At 31.7% G+C, this 7,909-nt stretch overlaps 1 pseudogene across 2 annotated transcripts; it reads right to left on the reverse strand.

Moving 5' to 3' along the window:
* Nucleotides 1–2,283: 2,283 nt before the first annotated feature.
* LOC114191709 (eukaryotic peptide chain release factor subunit 1-3 pseudogene) lies at nucleotides 2,284–5,172 on the reverse strand (annotated as a pseudogene). Of its 2 annotated transcripts, XR_014993578.1 has the most exons (3): nucleotides 5,013–5,172; nucleotides 2,663–4,021; nucleotides 2,284–2,537 (listed from the first exon to the last, which is right to left on the reverse strand). The product of XR_014993578.1 is annotated as a eukaryotic peptide chain release factor subunit 1-3 pseudogene, transcript variant X2 (transcript). The 2 variants fall into 2 exon arrangements; XR_014993576.1 differs by having other exon boundaries at nucleotides 2,284–4,021.
* Nucleotides 5,173–7,909: the final 2,737 nt, after the last annotated feature.

A 7,909-nucleotide genomic window follows, 5' to 3' on the forward strand; every position in this document is an offset into this window, starting at 1 on the left:
TCTCTTATTGAGTTGGAATAAGTTCGACAGCGAATCACGAAATCTTTATAATCTTCTCTATCTAATGAATGGGTAATTGGTTTTGAAATCGTCCGCCCTACACCCTATCCTCCCCGAGAAGTATATGCTTCAACAAGAATTACACATGAGTAGATTGATACAATAAAAACCTCTGATAAAATGTTCACCCCAGACGGATAAAGTACATTAAATAGTTCGTTTTAGGAATTGACAACTTAATCATTCAATAACTGTTCAAGACTTAAAATGGTAATTAATAATCTCTACTATTAAAAAGTTTGACGTGAAAGAAAAGAATGATTTTATATAAAAACATGTATCATCCAATAAAAATATGAAAGCATAGTTGTGAATATCAAAACAGGGGTGTAAAGAACGTAAATCTTTAATTATTACGACAAGGGTGTGCCTATTAACACAATGGGTGCAAACAGTAAATGATAAAGGTGCAATTTATTATTATTATGTTATATAAAATAAAAATTATATGTATTTACTTTTTAAATAGTATATTATTAAAAAAAAGTTAACTATGTTTTTGGTCCCTAAACTATTAAGCGATTTTGGTTTTGGTACCTCTTTTAAAGTTTACTATATTTAGGTCCTCGTCCTTTTAAAATTTATGGAATTAGACCTAAAAAGTTGACGCAGTTAGCTTTTTTTTAAACGTGGAAAACGCAGTACCACGTCTTCCGTTCACGTTTAGACATGTGTCAATGTTTAAATTACATATATTAGTGTTTTTATTTATTTATTTTGATTTGTACGCTTCTCCTTCTTTGTTTTTGTTTTTTTCTACTCATCTCCCACAAACTCCATCCAGACTCAAACCCAAGTGTCCCCACCTCCTCCTTCTTCATTTTCAATACAAGAGCATTCTTCTTCCTCCCACCATAGATGCTCCTGTTTCCGATAAGCTCGAAATGGTGTCATTTGCTTTTTTGCTGCAACTAGGATTGACGACGTTCGCTTCTTCCTGTTGGTGTGTTTCAGATCTGGATTCACCATGAGAGGCCAGCGAAGCTATGTTGTTCACCGTTGCATCATTTATCGAGGTTGTCATTGGCGACCATATTTTCTTCCTTTAACGTGAATTGCAAGATGTTTCCCATCCTTTTTTACCCTGCACCAAGCACCACCCAACCACAACATTTTCTAACATCAACGCGATTAAGAGAGGTTGCTAGAGTGTGACATCGGCCATAAACATCACCTGCATTGTCGCTTTTCCCTTTCTTCACCAACACATGCGATTAGGGGTTTTGGTTGGGTTTTGTGAGTGTTGAGTGTGTTAATAGTGACTGTTGGAAGATAATTTTTTTTTAAATCAGACTTGCAGAAGAAAACGAGTGGTAACAGGTTCTCTGATTGTGTCTACGGGTGAAGAAAATTGAAAATTAAGCAGAGTGGAAAATGAAGTTCTCTGATTCTTTGGATTCTCTGTAATTTTCTATTAATTTCCATGGGTTCTCTGTAATTTTTTGTTCCAAATAATTTTTAGGTTGGAATTTTTTATAGTTGGAAAATGAAGTTAAAGTTGAGTGGAAAATAATGGAAATACCGAGTTTTTTATCCTTTTCCTCGTCTCATTTTTCATCAACCCTTCAAAACAGTTCAAAAAGTTAAAAACGAAGTAATTAAAGTGATTTTATGTTTTCTGTGAATTTGATGTTTGAAATCCCATAATCTGTGATTTTATGGATTTTTATACTTGGAAGAAGAAGTTAAAGTTGAGTCGAATCTAATTGAATGGTTGGATCGAAAATGTTGTGAGGTTGATAATGGAGAATAGATGTTAAAGGTGGAAATGGAAAAAGGGTTTTGATTGTTGTTTTGGCTCACTATTTGTAATGAAGATGTTCGTTAATAAAGAAGAAGATCATGAAGTTAGAGAACGAAGAATTTCACCAACAAAGAAGAAAGATGATGAAAAGGAAATTTAATTTAATTTTTTAAATTAAATAATTTGTCACGTGTCATAAATGAACAGCTGACATAATATTCTATTTGTCACGTCTAAACAAATGCTAACGGCGTCAATTTTTGAGGACTAATTCCATAAATTTTAAAAGGATGAGAACCTAAACAGAACAAACTTTAAAAGAGGGACCAAAACCAAAATCGTTTAATAATTTAGAGACAAAAACATAGTTAACCCTAAAAATAACAATGATTTGCAAGCACTACGGATATTAACAATTCCTTAGAAATATATATATACTATGTAATATAAAATAACAAACAATAATTCACCAATGGAAGTTAATGAATACGTATCCACGTATAAGGTATGTATCATATTCGATACATATATCATATCCCGATATCATAGACAACAATTCAAGCAGGATTGTGTACACTTAATGTAAGCAAGAACTACACTAAATGTAGATGTCTCTCCCCTTGAGACATGACAATTCATTGAAACATTCATGTCTTTGAATTGAATATAATTCCCAAGAGTTGTAAATGAGGATACAGTAATTCACCAAAGGAAGTTAATGAATACATATACGCTGCATGTAACAACAAAGGACAAGTTTTAGTATCATGAAATCCAAGTAAATATCCAGGAACTTTTCAAACGGAGGCTATAGAGCTTCATTCTATTATTGAAAAATCTGATGAAAGCACTACATACAGTATAACAGATGCTTAATCAGAATCCTCGCCCACTTCTCCATCATCAGATAACTCATCAAACGATCTGATGTCAAGCTGATAGCGTAGGATACCTCCAATACCACCAAACCCTCTGCAAAACTGTGATCCCTCTTGCGATTTGTTGGTCACAAATTCCAGTGAGCATCCAAATTTTTTGTACTCATTCGCAAACCACTCAAGCAATGGCATCTTCTCCTGAACTTCTAACTCTGCAGAGGTGACAGCATCTCTGAAATTGCTCTGATTACCCTCTTGCTCCTTGTTGAAGTGCTTTATGAGAATCTCACCAGTAGAACTATCTTTCAGTACATATCTGTTGATATCTAAATTTTCCCACACAATGAGTATTTCCACAGCACCCATCTCCAGAGCCTTCAATGTGTCATCAACTCCAAACACGTATTTCCCAGTATCCTGGCTGATTTCTTCAAAGTATTTTCCTATCAAGCGTTTCTCTTGAATGAACTTCACATTAGATAAAAGTTCTGCAGATAACTCAATAGCTTGGTTAAAGCCATTTTCTCCACCGTAGGAAACATCAACCACATTCAATATTTTGGCTTGCAATCGAGGATCAAACATATCTGACTGGCTAAGCTCTGTCTTGAAATCAGCTGAACCAGCAAGTATAAGTCCAGAAACATTAGGTTGACTAGTAGTAGGATTGATGAAAAACTGAGTAGCAAGTTCGGCAGTCTTTCTAACATAATTGTGTCTCTTTTCCATGCGAAGACGAGCAAAACGCAAAGCAGATTGCCCTCCTCTACCATGTTTCTTTGGTAGATCAACACTAAATTTATGAAGCACTTCACGTGTATTCCCGCTTAGGGTCCCAAAAAGGGTTCCATTTCCATCCATGATAATAAAACCAAACTTGTCATCAGATTCCAAAAGTTCACTAAGAGCTTCTGTGTGAAACTTGTTGTCACAGAGGTAAAGTGACGCATTGATAGGCTTGAAAGGTTCGAAATCAATTGTCACCTTTTTTTCCTTGCCATCTTCTGTCACAATGGTGCCGGTATATAGGACCAAACCGTTGGGAGGAACCTTGTTATACAGTTTCAACCTCTGTTGAGCAGAAGTTATGGCACCCAACACTGATTGCCGGTTCACCCTACTTTTGATATTTGAAGCAGTTCCATATTCATCTCCCAACATCTTAGTGACCCGAGAAATTTGATCACGAGGAGGCATAATCAGAGAAATCATGCTTGTACCATTTCCTCTTGCAGATTCTAATGCTTTGATCAATTTCTTGATCTTCCATATCTCAATGTTCTTGTCTGATTCATGACCATCAGCCATTGTTGGCAATCACAGAAAGAATAGCCTCAAACTGTAACCAAATGGAAGGTGACGATCAGATAACCATCACACAAAAACACTTCCAAAATCACATTTACTTGTATTATTGAACAACATTAACAATTAAGAAGGAATATTATGTATATCTGCTATATATGCATGCTTTTAATGATAATGCTGACAGAATCAAGCACCAGTAATTTGATAAGCATCTTCTTCAATGATTATAAACCGCAGATCCAACAGAACTCTAGGCATAAGGTGCTCAAAATAATTTATGAATGATATCATAGCTTGAAGAATGATTACATAAGTTCATTATATTTGACACCACGGTACCCTAACAAATGGAATAATACACTTCCAAACACTTAGTAAACAACCACCAGCACAACCGAACATAACTTTAATACCTGCAAGCTACCATGATTTCATAATTGGTAAAGTAAAGCAAAGTTACAGAAGAACAGTGGTCCCATGAGTAACAAAAACTAATGATTAAAAATTTAACAGATAGAGTTGACAGGTAAAAAAATTGAATTCAAAATACATAAAAATAATTATTACACAAACAGAAACCCATAAGTAGATCGCCACTTTTGCATAAAAGATTAAGTTAACTGCAAGCAAAAGAACTCGACGAGTATTGGTTTTAAACCCTGAAACCCATAAGTCAACCAAAGTTCATATTTTCACCCTTCGTTCTCCATTTTCATTCAGAAGACCCAAACTTAGTTAGACCCAACTTCACTATTTTCATTATCTGTATTAACTAAATAAAATTAAATATATTTTTTAAATAGGGTCCAATTTTCAAGTCAAAGAATGGGAATTTAAACTCATACTGCAACCCCAGAAGGATATCCTACTAACAACAGTACCCAGAAACAAATCAAACCAAATAAGAAAACTTGCTTCTTAAAAATCATAAATAATTAAAAAAAGTTGATGAGCAGAAGGTCCAACTTATGATTGGAGCAAATCTTGGAACAAAAAAATGGGAGTGATGTGTATGTACTCACCTCTGTGTATGCTTGGGTGAGGAATGAGAATCTCTCCGGCTAGGGTTTTGGTGTGCGCTTCTGGAGCAGAAACGATGAAGAGGAGAAGAAGGAGAATTTTTTTATTGGGTTATTAAAACTAATCTTCTGTGTTTTGTTTTATCTTATTGAACGTTCTTTTCGTACATGAAGCTTTTTATCTTATTGAACGTTCTTTTCTTACATGAAGCTAAATTGTTCTGTTGTGTTAACGTGAATTTGTTAATTTCTTTTCCTAAACATTTATTTATTAATTATTCATAATGTAATTAATGTAATAACAATAGTAAACATCTATTGTGAAAATAAGGCTTGCATGGATTGAAATGAACGTCAAGAAGAAATGAAACTCATCAACATTGTAGGCTCGCCTTCTAGTATCTTTTTATGATCTGTTATAATTTATTAAAAAATATTACTACATTCCTTTCTGTTAATTTATAGAAAGACGAACTTCACATAAAAACTTATTTAATTACAATAAATTTCATTAATGTCTTAATCTTGTTTTTTAAAATATTTCTGTAAAATAAATAAAGTAAAACTAAATGTCAAAGATTAACGAAAGTTAAGGTATTTTAGAAACAATAACAACTATAAGTAACTAAAAATTTTTATATTTACAAAAAAACTTATTTTTTTATAAATGAGAAAAGAGAAAATATCATTTTGATGAGTTTTTCTCTTTATTTAATTATTCTCTCATAAGCCATTAATCAAAATCTAAATGGTTTCTCTTTATTTAATTATTCTCTCATAAGCCATTAATCAAAATCTAAATGGCATTATTTAAAAAATAGATTTCAGCAAATCATAAAAAATATCTTAATAGGAGTTTGTTATGGAAAAAAATTACTAACATTCCTCGAATATATGTATTTTTAAAAAATTATTATTTGTTATAAAAAATACACGTTAAAATTTTTATTTTATAAATTATTTAAGCTATTAATTTTCAAGCAAATATATGTATTTTTGCTAAAATTAATAATATGATTTCAATTATTTTTTAATGAAATTATGATTGTAAATAAAAGAGATAAAAGCTTATAAAGGTTATAGTTAATTAGGTTAAATATTTTGTCGTTAAACATATTTTTATTCATAGGAATTCGATTGATAGACATATGGTGGCGGATTTTAAAATGTATTTTAAAAAGTCAAAATTTTCTTTAATAAATATATATAATTTTAAAAAAAGTTAAAAAAATATTTGTATATTAATTATGGTTTGTATAAAAAAGATTTGGGGCCACATCCCCGAGGACACATAGAAGTTCGGCCCATTAATGATTGATTATTAAATAAACGTCTGATTTTTGTATATTTCATACAATAAAATATTCCAATATTATAATCAGTTACATCCTATTATATATATTTTTGTTATCAATTTTAAACATTAGAAATTCGGATCACTGGAATCATGATATAAGTGGTTCAATTTATAAAAGAGTTTGTGAAACATGTGAAAATGGGACATTCGGGTAATGATCAATAATTATCCAAGATGAATGAAGTTTTTATCATATATATTTTTAATTCAAATTATTTATTTTTATAGTGCGAATTTTATTGTCTTCTTAATTTTAAATTTATTTTATTCATCAAAATGAATATTTTTAACCTTCATCAGTAAATAAATATAATTTTTCTTAAACTACATTAGTCTATTGAAAAATAATACTTAGAGTTTCCACTTTATTACTTGTGCGATTGGATACACTTTCCAATTCCGTAATGTTCTTCTTCATCTGAATCATCAGTCTTTCAAGTACTTGACTTCAATGTTATGTTTATCTAGACACTTCAACACTTTGATGTTCATCTCTTCTTTGTCAAAGTCCTTTCCCAAGCCAAAGAGATGATTCACAATATGTGTAAACCTATTTTGAACTTCAATTATGGTTTTTTCAAGTTCCATTTTGAACAACTCGTACACTTTGATCAACACATGTTTTCTTGCTCTCTTCACATCATTTATTGCTTCATGTGCGATTTTTGTAGATTTAAAATGTCTTTCTTGGCCAAGAAGAGAGACAGGGGGAGGGGGTTGTGTGAATGGGCTGAGTACTTAAAATGTGTTTAATTAAATCTTATAAAAACTCTTTATGTTTGAATTCAATTGACCAAAAAATTAGAAGTTTATAGCTACAAAACCATACATTTCAGTCGATTGAAAAACAAAAACAACAGACTAATTTGTTCATGTAGTATGACTCAATAGTTTGAAATATAAAATCAACCAACTAATATTCTGAGAAATTTTGCAGAAACATGAAAAACACCAAACTTACTCAAACAACATGCTTTATCATACAAGATTGATTCCAATTGATATACCAAACTTAGTTATATCACCAATTTATATAAAAGCACATGTAAACCTTGCAAAGATTGCTTTAATGAGTTTTCTTAAGATTAATAAGAGGAACAAGATAACGGAGAGAGGATCACACAATGATTTTTATATTGGTTCACTTAATATTTAAGCTACATCCATTTTATCAAGACAACCTGAGCCTGATCATGCATTATATCAAAAGAATTACAAAATCCCTCAAAGATTACACTTTTGAATCCCACAAGAATTTTAACCCCTACACTGTAAGCTCCCACTTGCAAACCTGAAATCACACCAGGAAACATCTAGAAGCACAAAAACAACCGAACCTTGGTGGTGACTCTCCCTTGCCAATCAAAATGTGTTCTTCAAGCTTCAAAACCGAGAAAAATTTACGCCAAGATGCAAAGATCTTCCACTCAAAAGCTGCACACTATGTGATTCAAAGATAGAGTTTTCTAAATGTTTTACTTTGTTTTTGCGCTCAAAAATCTCAAAGTTACTTCACTCTCTAAAAACCCAACTAATATAGCTT

This window comes from Vigna unguiculata, chromosome 1 (genome assembly GCF_037176805.1).
Source record: "Vigna unguiculata cultivar grain cowpea cultivar isolate G323 ecotype 2 chromosome 1, ASM3717680v1, whole genome shotgun sequence".
Lineage (NCBI taxonomy): Eukaryota > Viridiplantae > Streptophyta > Magnoliopsida > Fabales > Fabaceae > Vigna > Vigna unguiculata.